General features: G+C 35.1%; 1 protein-coding gene across 35 annotated transcripts in view; it reads left to right on the forward strand.

The window, feature by feature from the left end:
- The window catches only part of slc8a1b (solute carrier family 8 member 1b), a 200,561-nt gene that overhangs the window by 26,981 nt on the left and 155,366 nt on the right, over positions 1 to 18,214 (forward strand). For 4 of the 35 annotated variants that reach the window (XR_015512829.1, XR_015512823.1, XR_015512818.1 and 1 more), the window contains exon 1: positions 5,001 to 5,164. The exons of 26 other annotated variants lie outside the window; for them this stretch is intronic. The gene's annotated coding sequence lies outside the window, so the exon portion shown is untranslated. Of the gene's footprint in view, positions 1 to 4,977; positions 5,165 to 18,214 lie in introns of those variants that run through there. 5 more of the 35 variants (XR_015512834.1, XR_015512820.1, XM_087289640.1 and 2 more) reach the window with 2 other exon arrangements.

Below are 18,214 nucleotides of genomic sequence, written 5' to 3' on the forward strand. Positions count from 1 at the left end.
TTCTGATTCTTCAAGCTTTATAATGCATGAAGCACATTTCCCTCCAAGTTTGATTCTTAAGTGGGGATCACTCCTTACCTAAGAAAATAAATCAAGGATGCTGCATATAATTCCTTAAACATGTCTCATAACTATTTAGGTGTGAACATGTCATGGTCCGAAGCAGCTTTATGGGAAATAATAAATAGCACAGATGAAAAAAATGGTAAGAAAAATCACTAACAAAGCTACCACATATTTGATGTATAATATGTTAAAATGCACAACTATAAATCAATTACTGCTTTACTAAAAGGAAATAGACCTATAAACTACGGTTTATTGCAATAAGTGAACTTGCAATATTGTCAAAAACAGAACAATTCTCACATGTAAAAAGGCCTAAATACATACAAGGTTATTCAAATGTTTACTAACACAAACACTTGCAATTCATGATTGATCAGCCAGATCAGCGAGTAATGTGATTATTAGCCGATACCAATTTCCGGCCGTTTGGTTCGGAGCATTCCTACTATATATTTTTCTGGGGAGTCTAACAATATTTAGACAAATTGAATCATCAAATATAAAATAACACCGCATAGTCTTCATTGCATAAATGATTATGTGCAGTTAAGCTTTAAGCTGCGAATATTATAATTTATTGTGCCCAAATGGTTTCAATTTTAGTAAAACGCAAACAGTCACAGGCCTAAAAAGGTCTAAGCTCAACATTGCTCAACAGATCCTGCCATGTGACTATTGCAGATTTGTGTTTTGCGATAGTAATGCTGAAACCATATATTCTGCAGCCCTAATTTTTAGGTATGGATTAGAGTACAATGAGAATATTTAATTCTGTAAAAATCTGATGACATTTCTTCCAAATATCAAATAAAAAAAATTGTTATTATAAGCTTTTTTCTCCAGAAAAAGACATTGGGTCAGAATTACTTGTTTTTATTGGTTTTGATTTGAAAATATGGATTGTTTCACCAAATATTGATTTTATAAATTCTGTGTTGTCTGAAAAAAATGATATAAACATGTCTGAATCTTTTTTGTTTGTTTTTGTTATTTTGCTCATATTTCGTGCTCTATGTGAAAACATTCGTATTTTACATTTGAAATAAATGGGGTGATGCGGTGGCACAGTAGGTAGTGCTGTCACCTCACAGCCAGGTCACTGGTTCGAGCCTCGGCTTGATCAGTTGGCGTTTCTGTGTGGAGTTTGCATGTTCTCCCCATGTTTGCGTGGGTTTCCTCCTGGTGCTCCGGTTTCCCCCACAGTTCAAAGACATGTGGTACAGGTGAATTTGGTAGGCTAAATTGTCCGTAGTGTATAAGTGTGTAAGTAAGGATGCTTCCCATAGATGGGTTGCAGCTGCAAGGGCATCCGCTGCGTAAAACATGTGCTGGATAAGTTAGTGGTTCATTCCGCTGTGGGGACCCCAGATTAATAAAGGGACTAAGCTGAAAAGCAAATGAATGAATTTGAAATAAATGTTGTCAGTATTATTAGTAAAATTTTTATATTGTTATAAATAATCACGCAACTTCATTTTAAAATAGTAATAAGAAGACATTTGTCTGTCTAATACTGTAAAAAGGCACACCAACAACCTTCTGTTGCTGCAGCCAAGTGCATTTATTTTGTGTTTCAGTGTGTTTAAGTTATTGTGTGTTTTTATTGGGCTTTTATTGTACTGTAATTTGCAAAACTGCATGTCATTACCATAGACAATAAACATTGCACCCTTATAGCCTACATGTTCCTAGCTAAGTAGTGACTCAGTAATGACTAATAAAACCTTGCTCACCATTTGAAGTAGAATGTTAATTATATGGTATTTGTAATGTTTTGTCATCTGTATAATGCATATTCTCTGTTACCACACAATATAAATGGTGCATGCTGGTGTGACAAGACACTTGGCTTATGATACGAGACTCAACAGCACTTAATGATGAAATGTATGACTGGAAAATGGTGTGTTATTTTACCAAAAGTCACGAAATGCAAAACTGTGCAGGTGCATTTTGAAATGCTTTTAACTAATCATCTTGTAATTTTGAACGTGACTTTAGTGCTTTCTGGGAATAAATTATCATATGCAGTGCAAGAAAACATGCATGTACTGTAAAAGTTTTTGCCATAAAATCAATTGATTAATACGCCTTTTGCATAAATTACAGACTTAAAAAAAAATAAACAAAACTGTTTATTTTAATCATAAGTAAATCTTTATAAGGTATTCTTTAACACTCAAAACCCAAACACAGTCTGACCAATTTATTTCCTTCAAGTATTCACCGTCACAAGTACTGTAGTATCAAGACAGTTCTACACCTCAACAAATATATTGCCACTACTTTCACACATTTATACCATATGCTGCAAAATCTGAAAAAGGCAGAAACTAAGTTTAGTGATACGACGTATCCTCCACAGACGTTTTTCATTTGCTTGTGCATCAGGGTGTGTTATTAAGACTGTTGTCATAAAAGGCCTGACCTCCGGTTTGTCATCAGCCATTATGGTGATACAAACCAAAGCAAGGGCTCCAGGATACTCCAGATCCATTTCCCTTTTCTTTGGCCAGAGTAACTGTGTGCTTTACCCTGTATGTTTATGGTGAAATGGCTCTGAAAGGAGCTGCATTGTTGTTGTCATAATTACAAAGCATATAATATCATTGTAGTAATTGCGATGGTGTTGCCGAGGATTTAATTAGACATGTTATTAGTGTGCGTGTGTGTGCGCGTGTGTGTGCGCGTGTGTGCGCGTGTGCGCGTGTGTGTGTGCGTGTGTGTGTGTGCGCGTGTGTGTGCGTGTGTGTGTGCGCGTGTGTGTGTGTGTGCACGTGTGCGCGCGCGTGTGTGTGCGCGTGTGTGTGCGCGTGTGTGTGCGCGTGTGTGTGTGTGTGTGTGTGCGCATGTGTGTGTGCGCGTTTGTGTGCGCGTGTGTGTGTGTGCGTGCGTGCGTGTGTGTGTGTATGCAATTTTTGTCATTACACACACACATTCGATGACAGCAAAAATCTTGGCTTAATAGATATATAGCACAATATGCATTCCTTGTAAGTTATTCAATATAGTGGATAGATAAATAAATAGGTGGTTATAGCAAAAAAAGGAGGAATGGATGGATTGATAGTTACTCTAGATAAAAAGATGGAGCGACTAACAGATGATAATTACTCTAGATAAAAAGGTGGAGGGACTAACAGATGAATGAATAAATGAAGAGATGGATGGATGGATGGATGGATGGATAAATGGGTAGATATACCAATGTATGGATAGATGGTTGGATGTAGGATAGATGGATGGAGGAACAAATAGATTGAATAAATAGGTGGATGGACCAACAGATGAATGAATGGATGGAGGAACAAATAGATGGATGAATAAATAGGTGAAATCAATGAATGGATAAATGAATGGATAGATAGAATGATGGACAAATTGATGGATGGATTTAATAAATTGATTGATGGATAAATGGGTGGATAGACCAATGTATGGATAGATTGTTAGATGGAGGTTGGACAGATGGATGGATGGATGGATGGATGGATGGATGGATAAGTAAACAAAAAGATAGATGCATGGACAGATGGATGGATAGATAGAGGAACAAATCAAAGGATGTATCAATAGGTGCATAGACCAACAGATGAATACATGGGTTGAGGAATCAAATAGATAGATTTAACTATTGTATGGATAGATGGTTGGATGGAGGGAAGGAGAAAAAGATGGATGAATACAGTAAATAGGTGGATGTACAAAAAGTTAAATTGATAGGTTAAGGAACACTTGATACATTAATGGACAAATAAATTCATGGATAAATGGGTGTATAGACAGATGGATGAATATACCAATGGATAGATGGATGGACCGATGGATGAATGGATAAATATCAGGTGAAGTTTTTTTTCCCTCTCCGCTGTCGCCACTGCCTTGCATGGTTCAGGATTGGTAGAGCTGCGCATCGATGAATTTGCTCTTCAGTGTTTGAACTCTCAGTAATGATTAAATCACACTGAACTGAGCTAAACTGAACTGAACTGAACTTAAACACTAAAACCTGAACCACACTGTTCCAGTTACTATGACCATTTATGTGAAGCTGCTTTGACACAATCTACATTGTAAAAGCGCTTTACAAATAAAGCTGAATTGAATTGAATTGAATAAATAGGTGGATGTTTGTCAAATGAAAGGAGGGAGGAGTAAATGGCTAAATTGTACAATTTGGTGAATGGATTGATAAATAGATGAGAAGTGAATAGACCAATACATGGGGGGGGGGATAGACAGATGGATGGATGGACCAATAAATAGATGGATGGATCGATATGAAGATGGATGAAAGGATAAGTGTACTTATCCTCAAATGAATGGATGGATAGATGAAAGGATAGATAGATAGATAGATAGATAGATAGATAGATAGATAGATAGATAGATAGATAGATAGATAGATAGATAGATAGATAGATAGATAGATAGATCATTTGCTAATGTTGTTAACTGAACTTTTAACTAAAGACTGAAGACTTTTAACTAATGCATTTTGATGTCCATTCAATTCATTCACAGATGGTTAATGGCATCGATAAGTATTACCTGAAGGACAACATGCATTACACAGCAGACAATACTTGACCATTTCGCTTTTCTGAGCCGCTCAATGAAGTGTGTTTCACTCAATAAAACCATTACAGACACAGGAAGGGAGAATTATAGTGGCCTCAAAAGATTGTGCCTGCAATGCATTCTGCAGGGCTTGGAGATTGACGGAGAACACATTACAGCTGCTGCTTGTGTCACATCCATCATATTATAAACCTTAAAGGTCACCAAGTTCAGACTATACAGCAAGATGGAAACTGTTGACCTTGGCGCATCGAAATTGTATGCATGCTCACACAGGTGATGCATAAACCCATATTATTTAAATTTGATACAACCCACCTTAGTGTGCTCTGTCAGACACTAAATACCTTATTTCATCACCACATGCACACATGCGCACACACTTCTTCCTCCTCACACACACTATTTGTGAAATATTACCTAGGCAGGTGATTCAGTATTTTCCAGAATAACCGGTACTCGCATCTTACCAGGCATTTTCCAATGCTGTGAGGAGGGAACTTGAACATGGCAGGTGAGAACACACAGACTCATTGCACACACATTTAACACTCGTTTTCCATCAATACAGCAATATTTGCAGTTTGATTGACATTTTGTGAGTGTTTACAATCCCATTCTGCTGCTGCCACTCAGGCAATTTGAAGGCCTGAAGAGAATATTGTTCATCAAATTGGACTGCATGAGGTTTATTCTTCATTTTGCTGCATGTTCATGTACAAAAGAAGTGCACCATATTGCTGCCGGAGTCTTTTTTTATGTCTTTCACTGGCTTCATTAAAATGAGTTGTGTCTCAGTGCAGCAGCTGAGCGCTGACTGCGTAACTTCTGTCCTCTGCTCTTTTATAATGTCCTGCTCTTTTGGCTATTGTCTTAGAAAATCAAAGTTAATGATATACTCCAAATCTGTGGACTTGACTGCACTGTAGAAAGTGGTCAAGAATGTGTTTGTTTCTGCTAGATATAAAAGTGCCACAAAAAATGTCAAGGTTTTTAAAAGTGGCTTTGAATTAGTAGCTTGATGATATACAGTACATGTAGGATTTTCCTTCTCTTCTTGAACGCAAAACCAGTCATGTTTGAGAGTTAATAATGAAAGTGAATGGTGATCAAAGGCTGTCAAGCTTAAAAAAGAATTTAAAAAAGCACAAAGTGTGATAAAAGAGTCCCATATGACACATGGAGTTTTATAGGCATAAAATAGCTTTGAAAAAAGATTATAATTTTAAAAAGTATTATCATTCATTGAAATTCAGCTTAAGGTTTAGCTTGGATGTTAAAGGGATAGTTCAATTTTAAAATAAAATGCAGAAGAACACAATTGGTGTTTTTGCTTGGCTCAAATGGATAGTTCTCCCAAAAAATGAGCATTTACAGTTGATTTACTCTCACTAAGACCATCAAGATATGTAAGATGCATTTGTATTCAATAGAAAATTGAGTTGAAATCGTGATCATAATTTATAGTCATAAAATGTCAAGTTAGTAGCTAACCGCACATTGTCATAAAACGTAAAGTGCAACTGCAACACAAAATCAGCATTTGTTGCTCTTGATTGAATATTGGAATCTTTTGATGAAAAACGATTAATTTGTACAAGAAATGGAACCTTTTTACATGTAATCCATAGTCTCAGGAAAACAAGGAAGTGCAGTTTTTTTTCTGCAAACCAGTTCTTTTGAACAAAAAAAGCTGGTTTAAACAATTGATTTACTTGTTAGTTCACATGATCAGTTATAGTGCAGACACAAAGCACCCAATAAAGATAGTTTTAATTTCTAAAGCATATATACCAAATAAAGTTCAAATCATAAGTCTTTCATCAACTTGACTTTTTATATACACATAAATCAACATTTATTTAGACCAGGGGTGTCAAACTCGGTTCCAAAAGGGCCGAAGCCCTGCACAGTTTAGTTCCAACCCTGCTCCAACACACTTACCTGTAGGTTTCAAACAAGCCTGAAGGACTCAATTAGTTTGATCAGGTGTGTTTATTTAGGGTTGGAACTAAACTGTGCAGAGCTGCGGCCCTTTTGGAACTGAGTTTGACACCTGTGATTTAGACCATTCAAGTGCTGAGTTCATAAAGAAATGAACAGAAAGACACAAAGGATGATGTATATTGTTTAATTTCACATCTAAGCTAGTGTCAGACAAATTCATAAGATTTCACTTTGGAACATGTAGTGTGTTGGCAATAAACCCTCAGGCAGATACACAGATTTTTTACACAATTCAAAAGCAGGATTTGTTCATCAATTGGACATGCAGGCAATAAACTGTGAATATTGAATTTCTTACACTGATTAATAGTTCTGCATCATAAGACCCCAGTATGTGTCGTCAGGAGGCATGGGTATTTATTTTAGAGTTGACTGCATCGACGAGTGGAGGCCTGTTGCACAAAATGAGTTGAACAAAATTCAGGTTTGCGAAGTAGGTTTCATGCTGACAAAACCTGATCTTAACCAGGTTGGATTTGTTTGGTTAAGTGATTTAACAAAGCTTGATATAAACTTTCTCTGTAAACCTAAAAGAGCACATGTCACTCCGCTGCTCATCCATTTGCACTGGCTGCCAATGGCTGCTCGCATCAAATTCAAAGCTCTAACGTTTGCCTACAAAGCGACTTCTGGCTTTGCTCCTTCTTCTGCAGATTTATGAGCCCTCTAGAAACTTGTGTTCTGTGAATGAACGTCGCCTCGTGGTTTCATCCCAAATAAAGAAATCACTTTCCCGAACTCTCGCGTTTAATCTGCCCAGTTGGTGGAATGAACTCCCTAACTGCATCAGAACGGCAGAGTCACTTGCTGTTTTCAAGAAATGACTAAAAACTCAACTATTTAGTCTCCACTTCACAATCTAATCTGCAATTGCCTCTCTGGATATACCACTAACTGTACTCAAAAAAAAAAAAAAAAAAAAACGATAAAAATTACCAATGCTTTCCTTCATAGACTTTACAGACCTGAAACTTGCCTATAGCACTTATTCATCGTTGCTCTTATAGTTGTGTAAATTGCTTCCTTGTCCTCATTTGTAAGTCGCTTTGGATAAAAGCGTCTGCTAAATGACTAAATGTAAATGTAACTAGGCGCTTAAGCCAGATTTTTGTTATTAACTCTGGACTGCTTGCATATGAAAGTGTGACACGTGCAGCAAACAGCCAATCACGAAACATGAGAGAGTCATTTTATTTGAGAGTCAGCAATTCACTTCTCTGTTCAAGATAAGACATCTTTATAGAATGATATATATATATATATATATATATATATATATATATATATATATATATATATATATATATATATATATATATATATATATATATATATATATGAAATGTATATCTCATTTCATTATTATATTAATTGTTTCCAAACAAGAGTAATTTTAAATGATTTGTAAATTTAATGTAAATATTTAAATGTATATCTTAACTGAGGTCTATCCATAAGTTAGCTGATAATTTTAAACTATTAAAAATATTATATTGAAATGTAATTATATAAAATAAATCCATTAATGTTAGTTAATGCATGCACTACACTGTAAAAAGAATACACAGGGTTCTACACAATTCATTCATGTTGCCCCAACACAAATTTATCAAGTTAACAAATTAAAGTGGACTGAACCAAAAAAAATGTAATTGTCCCCATAAAGTCTCAAGAATTGTTTTGTTAGGGCTGTGCTGTGCCAATTCTTTACAACCACGGTGGTAAGTCACCAACAACTGCCAAAGTGAAGAAATATTTTGTATTCTTCCTTTTTTTCCCTCCTCCTCTTGCCCAGTACTGTGTTGTAACAGTGAGCTAATTTCCACATTGACTGTAATTTTTGCTGCAGTTTCTTTTACTGAAGCTAAAAAAGCAGTCAAGAGAGTACACGATTAGCACTTTAAAGTGGAGGGAAGACCTGTGTGAATAAAGTAAAGCAGAGCTGCCTGAAATGAGAAGACAGACACTTAAGGATGTCCAGAAACAGACCCATTCACATGAATTCTGCTAAACAGCTTAGAGGATTTTATACAAAGAAACATTTCTTGTGAGACTTTCACAAATGCCTGATGTTTTACAGTTATATCAGTAGTTGCCTAAAATGATTGTTTTTTCCTTTCTAAAGATTCCCTGAGGTATTTATTGCATGAATATTTGATGCTAATATCACTAATATTTATCTGTTGTTTTTTGTCTCATAGATTAGCAAATCAGCTTTAACATGAAAATAATTGACATAACAGACCAATAATAACCGTTTGTTTATTAACTGCATGAAATCACAAGGTCAGATGAAAACAACAATCGCAATAGAAGCTCCAGTAAGCTAGTAACAGATATTAGTGCCAAAATCAGTCAATGTTGAATAAAGTCCTATTGGTTCAAAAGCAGTTCTTTATTGATGCTTGTAAGCATATTTTTTGTAGCTAGTTGTAGTCATTGTAGCTATTTGTTTTTATATGGGAAGCTTAAAAATAATATATTTGCTAAATTTGTACAGAAAATGCTTATTAGATATGGAGTAAATATCATTGTAATAACAAGACACACACGCATTTACTGCTGTACATCAGGGTTTATTTTGAAAGAATCCTCTGAACAACATCCCATCAAACACATTTGGTGCAACGACACAATAGTGTTACATTACTTATTACCCATAATGTGCGTTGTGTTTTATTATTTAGCTATAATATTCTAATGCTGTAATTTGTCTGATTATTGTTTTATTTTATTATAAAGAACATTGAAATAATTATTTTTTATTCTCTTTAAATGGCACCTATTTTAGCCCTTTTTCAAGATTTAATATAAGTCTTTTGTGTCTCTAGAATGTACCTGTAGAGTTTCAGCTCAAAACACCCATCCGATTATTTATTTTACCTTTCAGAACATTAGAATTTTCTGCTCTGAACAATATGTAGCTGTTTTTGTTGCCTGTGCCTTTAATGCTAGTTCTTCCCGCCTACCTTTCCCACATGTCTCAATCTCTGCCTCAGCTGTATCAGATGAACAGCACAGTCACAGACATGAAGGAAGGCAGATCTCGTGTAACATTTGTGCAAAATACTACAGAAGAACTTTCCCAATGATTATTTAATGTATTTGTAGTGGAGTTAATTCTGCAACGGTGAGTCACACACAATGTCATTACAAAGTTCACGCACTTACACATAGACACAAACATCACGCACAATTAACTGTGCACCATTTTGCACAGCAAACGTGACAGGATACACATTAATACCCACTACTGTATGGATATCCGTTATGTCAATGTACAAAATAAACCTGATTTTACATCCACAAACACGGATTGAAGCATCTTCCTTTGTAATTGTACTGACATGCAGGGGTATTAAAATACATTAAAATCACTGTCATTTATTTCAAACATGCACTGTTTTAAAAATGTTTAAAACTCGCTCTTGATCACATTAGATGATGATTGGGCCTCAAAATGGGAGGGATTTGGCTCCTATATTAACGTCAGAAAATAAAAAAAGAGACTTATTGTGTTTATATCAGTTCAATATGACTGTGGACACACTATACCTACACAATTTTGTCCAAACAGCTTACAAAAGATGAGGTGCCCTTTAAAGTTATTGCTAATTACCCATAATATTAAAGTAATTGTCTGTGTATTCTATTTTATCACTAATTAGCGATTACATTAAAATGCTGTAATTATCTGGTGTGTGTGTGTGTGTGTGCTTGATTTTACAACATGGCATAAAAATATAAAAGAATGATCTGTTTATCAGCCAGAATGTTAAAGTTAATGCATACGCACTGAGTATGGATGGAATATTGAGCAATTATGCGAAGTCATCTTTATGCAGGGTGTCATTTTCCGGGCGTTTGAGCAGATGTCTTTGGCTTGTCTCCTGATGAGAAAGGTGTTGTTTTGATGCTCTGTTTTGTGCTTTAGTCAGCATGAGGCTGTTTCTTCTGAAATCACAGCTGCAGGCGCACGCTGTGACCCCCTCACTGGCAATCACAGGGAGGCAAATGTCCACGAGGAAACTTTGATATGTTAGCCCTTCAAAAAGACAGATAATGTCAACAAAGAAAGAGATCCTCACTGAAAAAGAACACTGTTGTGCAAGATGCCAGAGGTAACTGCAGTTTCTGTTTTTCCAGCAGCTCTTCAGAAATGAGGGAAAAGGTAACCGAAGAAACCTGTTTCTAGGGAAAAGGTTAACAGAATTGACAGTGAGATGATGAGCTGTGAGTGTTTGTCATTTGTGCTTCCCCGTCTTCTCATTCTGGATAGTTTCCAGCTGGGAAAGTGTGTGGATATGCATGAGAATATGTGCCGGTGTAATTTGTAATATCAGAAGAGCTGCTGCTAGGCTAATTTTCCATTCCTTTGATCTGAGCGGAAGCCACTAAGAAGCGGCAAGGACCATCTGGAAACTACCTGTGTTTATGAGAGCAAAACAAAAGCCGAAACGTCCATGTGGCACACTTTGAACATCAGTTCCTCCAGATTTTTGACTGTGCTTTTTAATTCATTGATGAATTTATAATGGTGAGGGAGGGGTGGGGTTTATCACGTACTGTACAGTTGAGATGATTTGGAGTGCAGTGGTGACATTTCTTGTGATATTAAATCAGCAATCTTCTAACAACAGTTGCAGTTGCACAGAGCTGAGCCAGGTTTCAGATGAAGATCCGTGGTGTTTTGGTGTTGTACTGTAAAAATAATATCCATAAATTAGTAGTTTTTCATATTTTGTCATTCAGTGGCACAGTGGTTAGCTATGTCACCTCACAGCAAGAAGGTCGCTGGTTCAAGTCCCGACTGGGTCAGTTGGCATTTCTGTGGGGAGTTTGCATGTTCTCCCTGTGTTCGTGTGGGTTTCCTCCGGGTGCTCCGATTTTCCCCCACAAGTCCAAAGACTTGTAGTATAGGTGAATTTCATTGGTAAACAAAAATTGGCCTTAGTGTATGAGTGTGTGTGTGTACTTTCCCAGTGCTGGGTTCGCTGCTGGAAGGGCATCGGCTGCGTAAAACATATGCCGGAATATTTGACAGTTCATTCCGCTGTGGCAATGATAAAAAAGTGACTTAAGCTCAAGGAATATGAATGAATGAGTTGCATTATGGGACCTTGATCTTTCTTACAACAGCTTTTAACCTTATTAAAACCTTGTAATAAACTGCCAGTACATTTTCTGTTATTTTACAGACATATTTCTTTCTAGATTATTTCTTATACTATTTCAAACTACTGAAATTTCAATACAAGTCACTTTGTTAAAACGTAGAAATGACCTTTCAACCTCAAAAGTGGAAAGAGCAGAAATCAAGCTTCTATAATGCAAATCATCATTCGCATAATCCAATACCACCTCAAGCAAATATCAAAACTTTCTTAGGGATGTTTATTAAGAATTGAGTGTTTCTATCGGTTGTTTCTGCGATACTTCAAAGGTGCATCAACACAGGGTAATGGAAACCCAACTATATACAGGCAAAATAAAAAGTAATACCCATATCTCCTGATGATGCCTTGAGGTGTCACTAAAGCAAAACGTTTGCTCTGTGCAAGAAACTGAACATTATTTACAACATTATTACCTTTAATCCACAGCCTCGGCACATTGTCCTAAGTGCATTCACAGCAGCCTGGGGGCTCTTTTTTTATATAGGTTGCAGTATTAAGAATAAGTACAAGTGCCATTTTGATGAACAATACAATACATACATCCTCCTCCTCCTCCACCATATACAAACATTGTCAGCTGTGAGTTTGGACCCATGTATATGCCAAATAAAACCATGGTTCAGACTAATTCAAAACTTGGACCAGAAGATGCTTGTGTGCTGTATACCATTTACTGTTGCCTAGTAGTGTTTGATCTCTCTCTGAAACAATCGTGCTTGTTGTATTTTGCTAGTTGAGCACTCTGCTAGACTTGACATGATTGATGCTTACCAGATCACGTTTTCATATTTATTTTAAATTTAGGCAAACTTTTAAACTTGTTTTGCTCTTTAAGGGATAGCTCACCTAAAACTGTAAAGTATATCATTTACTCAACCTCCACTTGTTCCAAACCTGTTTGAGGTTATCTTTCTTTTCTTTCTTTTTACTACTTTATGGATGTCAATACCAAAATACTTTAAAATATATTTTGTGCCCAGTTGAAAAAGAGTCATAAATGTTTGGAACAAGTGGAGGGTTTGTGAATGGTAAGTCAATTTAATGTCATTTAAACATTAAGGATTTAATCCTTAAGATCTTTAAAGATTTTATTTATTTTTAGATTTTATGTAATTTTTGTTTTAGATTTTAGTTTTAGATTTAGTTTTCTTTTTGCTTTTTAGTTTTAGATTTTATTTAGTTTTAGATTTGGTTTAATTTAGTTTTGTTTCAGATTTGTAGTTTTAGATTTAATTTTATTTTAGATTTTAATTTTAGATTTGAATTGTTTTTTATTTTAGTTTTAGATTTTGTTTTGTTAGATTTTATTTTGTTTTAGATTTTATTTTATGATTTTATGTAGTTTTAGATTTAATTAGATTTTAAGTTTTTTTGTAGTTTATTTTGTTTTAGTTTTTATTTAGTGTTGTTTTAGATTTTTAGTTTTAGATTTTATTTAGTTTTTATTTTAGATTTTATTTAGTTTTAGATTTTTATTTATTTTTATATTGTATTTTATTTATTTTTTATTTTATTCCATTTGCTCCTTCCCTATATTATCTCATATGTTTTAAAATGTGCTACTTTACTTTTTAGTTAGCTAACTTGAAGTTCACCCTGACCACACTAATGAAGTATGACAAAAATCACTCTTAAACCCAGTGCATTTCTGCTGCTCTGTGCTGTAAACCCAAAAGCCCAACTTGAACCAGGTTCATAAAATGATGATTTATTAAAATTGACTTTATATCTTTTCATTAAAAGTTTTGTAAACAAGATAAATTTACTTGAAGCAATAGTGCATGAGACATCAAAACTAGTTTTTATATGCTGAATATTATTGTCTTTAGTTTTAAGAATAAACAAGTGAGAGAAAATCAAAAAAAGCTAATCAAAGTAAAAAAAAAAAAATCTCCTTTAGATGATACTAATAGACAGGGTTTGAGCAGTGTGCTGTGCTGTTGCTATAGTAACCTCAGATTAATGCGATTTTAGTTGGTGAGAGTCTATGTAGTCCTTTCTGATGCTAAATTTGTGGTCACTCAAAGTTTGTTTGGGAAAAATTGCTAAAATACAAGTGTTTAATGGAATGAAAAAATTCAGAAATCAACCCTAAATTTGGAGTTTGGGCTTTTATCTTTAAATAAAATACTATGTAACTCCAATTGTGCAAAATTACTCAATTCATACTATGAAACATTAATATTTGAATGCTACATTTAGCGTCAGTTATGTTTTTCCTATGTATTCATTTTTTATTTCAGTGTTTTTTTTACTTTTAAATGTAATTTAATCAATATAATCTAATAATTAACATTAATTATTTTGTTAATATTAAATATATTTATATAACATTGAATCATATTTAATAATAACAAAATAATTAATATTATCTCATCATCCTAGAGTTTTGTTATTAAAATATAAAAATGGAAATGTTTTTAGTAATTATTTTACATAAAATGCTTAAAACAAAAATGAATAGATAAATAAATTGGATTGTTTCTCCATACAGTGGATCCCCTACATAGCATCCATTCCCTTGTTTCCCACTGTTTAAAAAGCTCTGTGCTAGTATAGTGTTGTTGGGGTTGGAGCACGCTCTCCTTTTTCATATAAAAATGCACCTGTGGAATCTAAAACTTCACAATAAGCGTTCATTTGATTGACAGCTAAAGAAAGTCTCCCCTTGCTCATGCTTCTAATCGCTATGCTAATGACAGGGTGTTATTCAGAGGGAAGTGAACGCGTAGGCTCAAGTCTCTCTCTGAGAGAGGCCAACACAGGTTAAGAACAAAAACTTCAGGCGCCATTATAACACTCCTGTTAAGAGATCTATTCAGCACTTGCCTTCATTTAAATGTACAGACAGCACAGTATGTTATATCACGGTCTTTGATTGTTGTTGAATGTTAGCAACAGGCCCCCACAGTATGCACGTAGTCAGTTACAGGTTACCTGATAGTACTGTAACATGCTGGACAAAGATTTACTTCAGATTAAAATGTTACTCAGAACTGGAAAAAGAGTCTCTCTCTGTATGTCTACATTTAGTTTTTAAAAAGAAATCTTGAAATGCATGTGCTTGGTTGCATAAAGAACCCCTAAATTTGATGTTATGGAAACTTATTGACCCAGGACTTCTGCTCTTATTCACTTCCATTGATTTAGTTTTCCGTAAAAAGCCATTTGTTATGTTGCTTGATGTTGCAGACTTGTATTTTCTCATTAAATTATTTTTATGTATAGTCATAAGTTGTTCGTAGAACAAGTAGTTCGACCAGTGTGCCATGCTAAACAAAGCATTACTTGAGATTAAAACATGGTTATGTTACTCAGAACTGGAAACGAGTCTCTCCATATCTCCTATCAAATGACTCATAATCCTCGCTCATTCAAAGACAAGTAAAGTTTTCAGAGAAATGTACTGGATTTCCACTGAGTGCTGTACCTCAAATGAGCCACTCACCATGTCAAACCAACCGAGGGATTTTTTTTTTCTTTTTGATAATTATTGTAATTACCTTTTAAGTAGCCAAGCCTGAGACCATTAAAACGTTCTTACATAAATATGAAGTGGTGGTGCAACGTGTGTGCTTCGGTTCTGACAGCTCCTGTGGTCCTGCATGCCCACTCAAAGCATTCATTCACACATACACATGCACACAAATCTGTCTTCCTCTGTCCTCTATTCATCTGCGGTCGCTTCTGCACATGACAGAGCGCAGCTGGCTTTGAGTTCTGTCCCCATTACTCCCCAGCTCTTCTTTCTCTTTGTTTCACACACACATGCTCATGTATAAACACGTACACAAACACACAGTGCAGTTATCAAAGGGAATGAGACCGTTACGGTAGGTTGATGGATTGTCTATTGTGAAGTTTCTGGAAAGGAAAGATTTGAGTTGCTGGCAGGATTACCATCTCGTTTGTTTCTGGCACTAATGGTTGCAGTTTGTTTTGTTGTTGACAGGATTAAATTGAAACTCTGTAAACGTTGCCCAATCTGAATGTTTGCATTTGTGATGGATTTGAGGTGTCTTTTGGACTATATGGGAAACAAATAGGTTTATTTTTGTATGACCTATAAATTGAACTGTAAATACAGTGTTACATTTGGATACCGTTCTGAATGTAAAAAAGTTAAACAGTTTCTGCCTTTAGTGTAATGTAGGAATGAGTCAAATAAAATTCACATAATTTTAGTATTATGTAATACACTCACAGACAACTTTATTAGACACCTTACTAGTACCGGGTTGGACCCCATTTTGCCTACAGAACTGTCTTAACCCTTTGTGGTATAGAACCAACAAGGTACTGGAAATTTTCCTCAGAGATTTTGGTCCATATTAACTTGATAGCATCACACAGTTGCTGCAGATTTGTCGGCTGTACTTCCATGATGCAAATCTCCCTTTCCACCACACCCCAAAAGGTGCTCTACTGGATTTTGTTCTGGTGACTGTGGAGGCCATTTAAGTACAGTGACCTCATTGTCATGTTCAAGAAACCAGTCTGAGATGATTCACACTTTATGACATGGTGCATTACCCTGCTAGAAGTAGCCATCAGTTGGTTATTTGAGTTACTGTTGCCTTTCTATCAGCTCGAACCAATCTAACCATTCTCCTCTGCCTCTGGAAATTAATTTGTGCCCACAGAACTGCTGCTCACAAGATATTGTGTCTTTTTCAGACCATTTTCTGTAAACCCTAGAGATGGTTGTGCATGAAATCCCAGTAGATCAGCAGTTTCTGAAATACTCAGACCAGCCCATCTGGCACCAACAACCATCAACGTCACTTAAATCACCTTTCTTCCCTATTCTGATGCTTTGTTTGAACAGCAACAGATCATCTTGACCATGTCTACATGCATAAATGCATTGAGTTACTGCTATGTGATTGGCTGATTACAAATTTGCGTTAACAAGCAGTTGGGCAGGTGTACCTAATAAAGTGGCCGATAAGTATATAATAAGTATATAACATAATGAAATATAATATCCAAATATAAACTATAAAGGACGTGACATTTTTTTTAATTTAGTTAGTTATTCAAAACTCTTATTATAATTTAGATTAATATTAATGCAGATATTAAAATTTGTAATGTATTCCTCCAGTTTACAGTTTCACATGATCCTTCAGAAATCATTTTAATATCCTGATATGCTCCTCCAGTATGGCAAGCTATTATTGGTGCTGCTTTGTATCAATAATTAAAAGCTGAATATGGATTTTTATGATTCATTTATTTATGGAAATCATAATACATGTTACTTTTCAGAAGTGCAAAATAGCAGCATTAATTTGAGTCTTTTGTAGCGGTATATATGTCTGCACTGTGACTTTTAATTTAATGTGTTGTAATGAATATAAGTTAAGTATATATATATTAAAATGTATTATTACAAAATACAGATATTCAGAAAAGTTTCTTGATGATTGAATCAGCATATTAGAATGATTTCTGAAGTATCATGTGACACTGAAGCCTGGATAAGAGTAATGATCTGAAATTCCGCTCTGAATGACAGGAATAATAACAGGAATATAGACTTCTTTCAAAAACATGAACAAATCAGGACGTCTGTAATCTTTGCATGTCTACAATGTCACTTTTGTTCAATTTGCATTTATGTTGTTTGCCTGACCGGGTTCGCAATGTAGACAGCTTTGTTGATTACAGCGAGACTGATCTAGTTTTGTTGAGTCATGAGGACTGTGTAGGTGTATGTAAATACATTGTGGAAGAGAGAGGTGTACGGCTCTAGCTGTCATAATATCAAATGAATGTAAAATTTTGCAAAAAAAATTCGCTTCTATTATGACATCCTTGCTGATATCTAAGGTCAAAAAAGTAAATGCAGTAATTTTTGGAATAATGTTTTTTTAATGCACAAGAGCACACACAGTTTTTTTCCTCCTACTTCCATGCAGAGAGTGTTTCCTGAGCAGGTTCTTTTTGATGGAAGGGACAGAGAGGTCAACAGTGGTGGCAGGAGGTCAGGTTGATGACTCAGTCCCCTGGGGTCAGTGTTTGGCTGGTTTATCATGGCCCAGTTAGCCCTTTCTCCTATTTCAGATGTACAACATCAACCATGTGTTTTTTTTGGAGTTTTTTTTTTTTTGTTTTTTTGGTAGTGTTCTAATTTTTATCTACAAACAACATATACAGTTTAAATAAAACATATGTAAAACAAAATTTCAAAATATTCCATAGACCATTATCATACATCTTTACATGCTGTTCTGACAGAAAAAACAAAACAAGTGAATCTTTTTTCATATTATTTGGGTTTGCAGATGTATTTGGGATCCAATTATAGCACATAAACTATATGGAACGGATAGTATTTAATACAGTGCATCTGGAAAGCATTCCTAGTGCTTCAC

The sequence above is a fragment of the Danio rerio genome, chromosome 17 (assembly GCF_052040795.2).
Source record: "Danio rerio strain M-AB ecotype USA chromosome 17, GRCz13ab, whole genome shotgun sequence".
Lineage (NCBI taxonomy): Eukaryota > Metazoa > Chordata > Actinopteri > Cypriniformes > Danionidae > Danio > Danio rerio.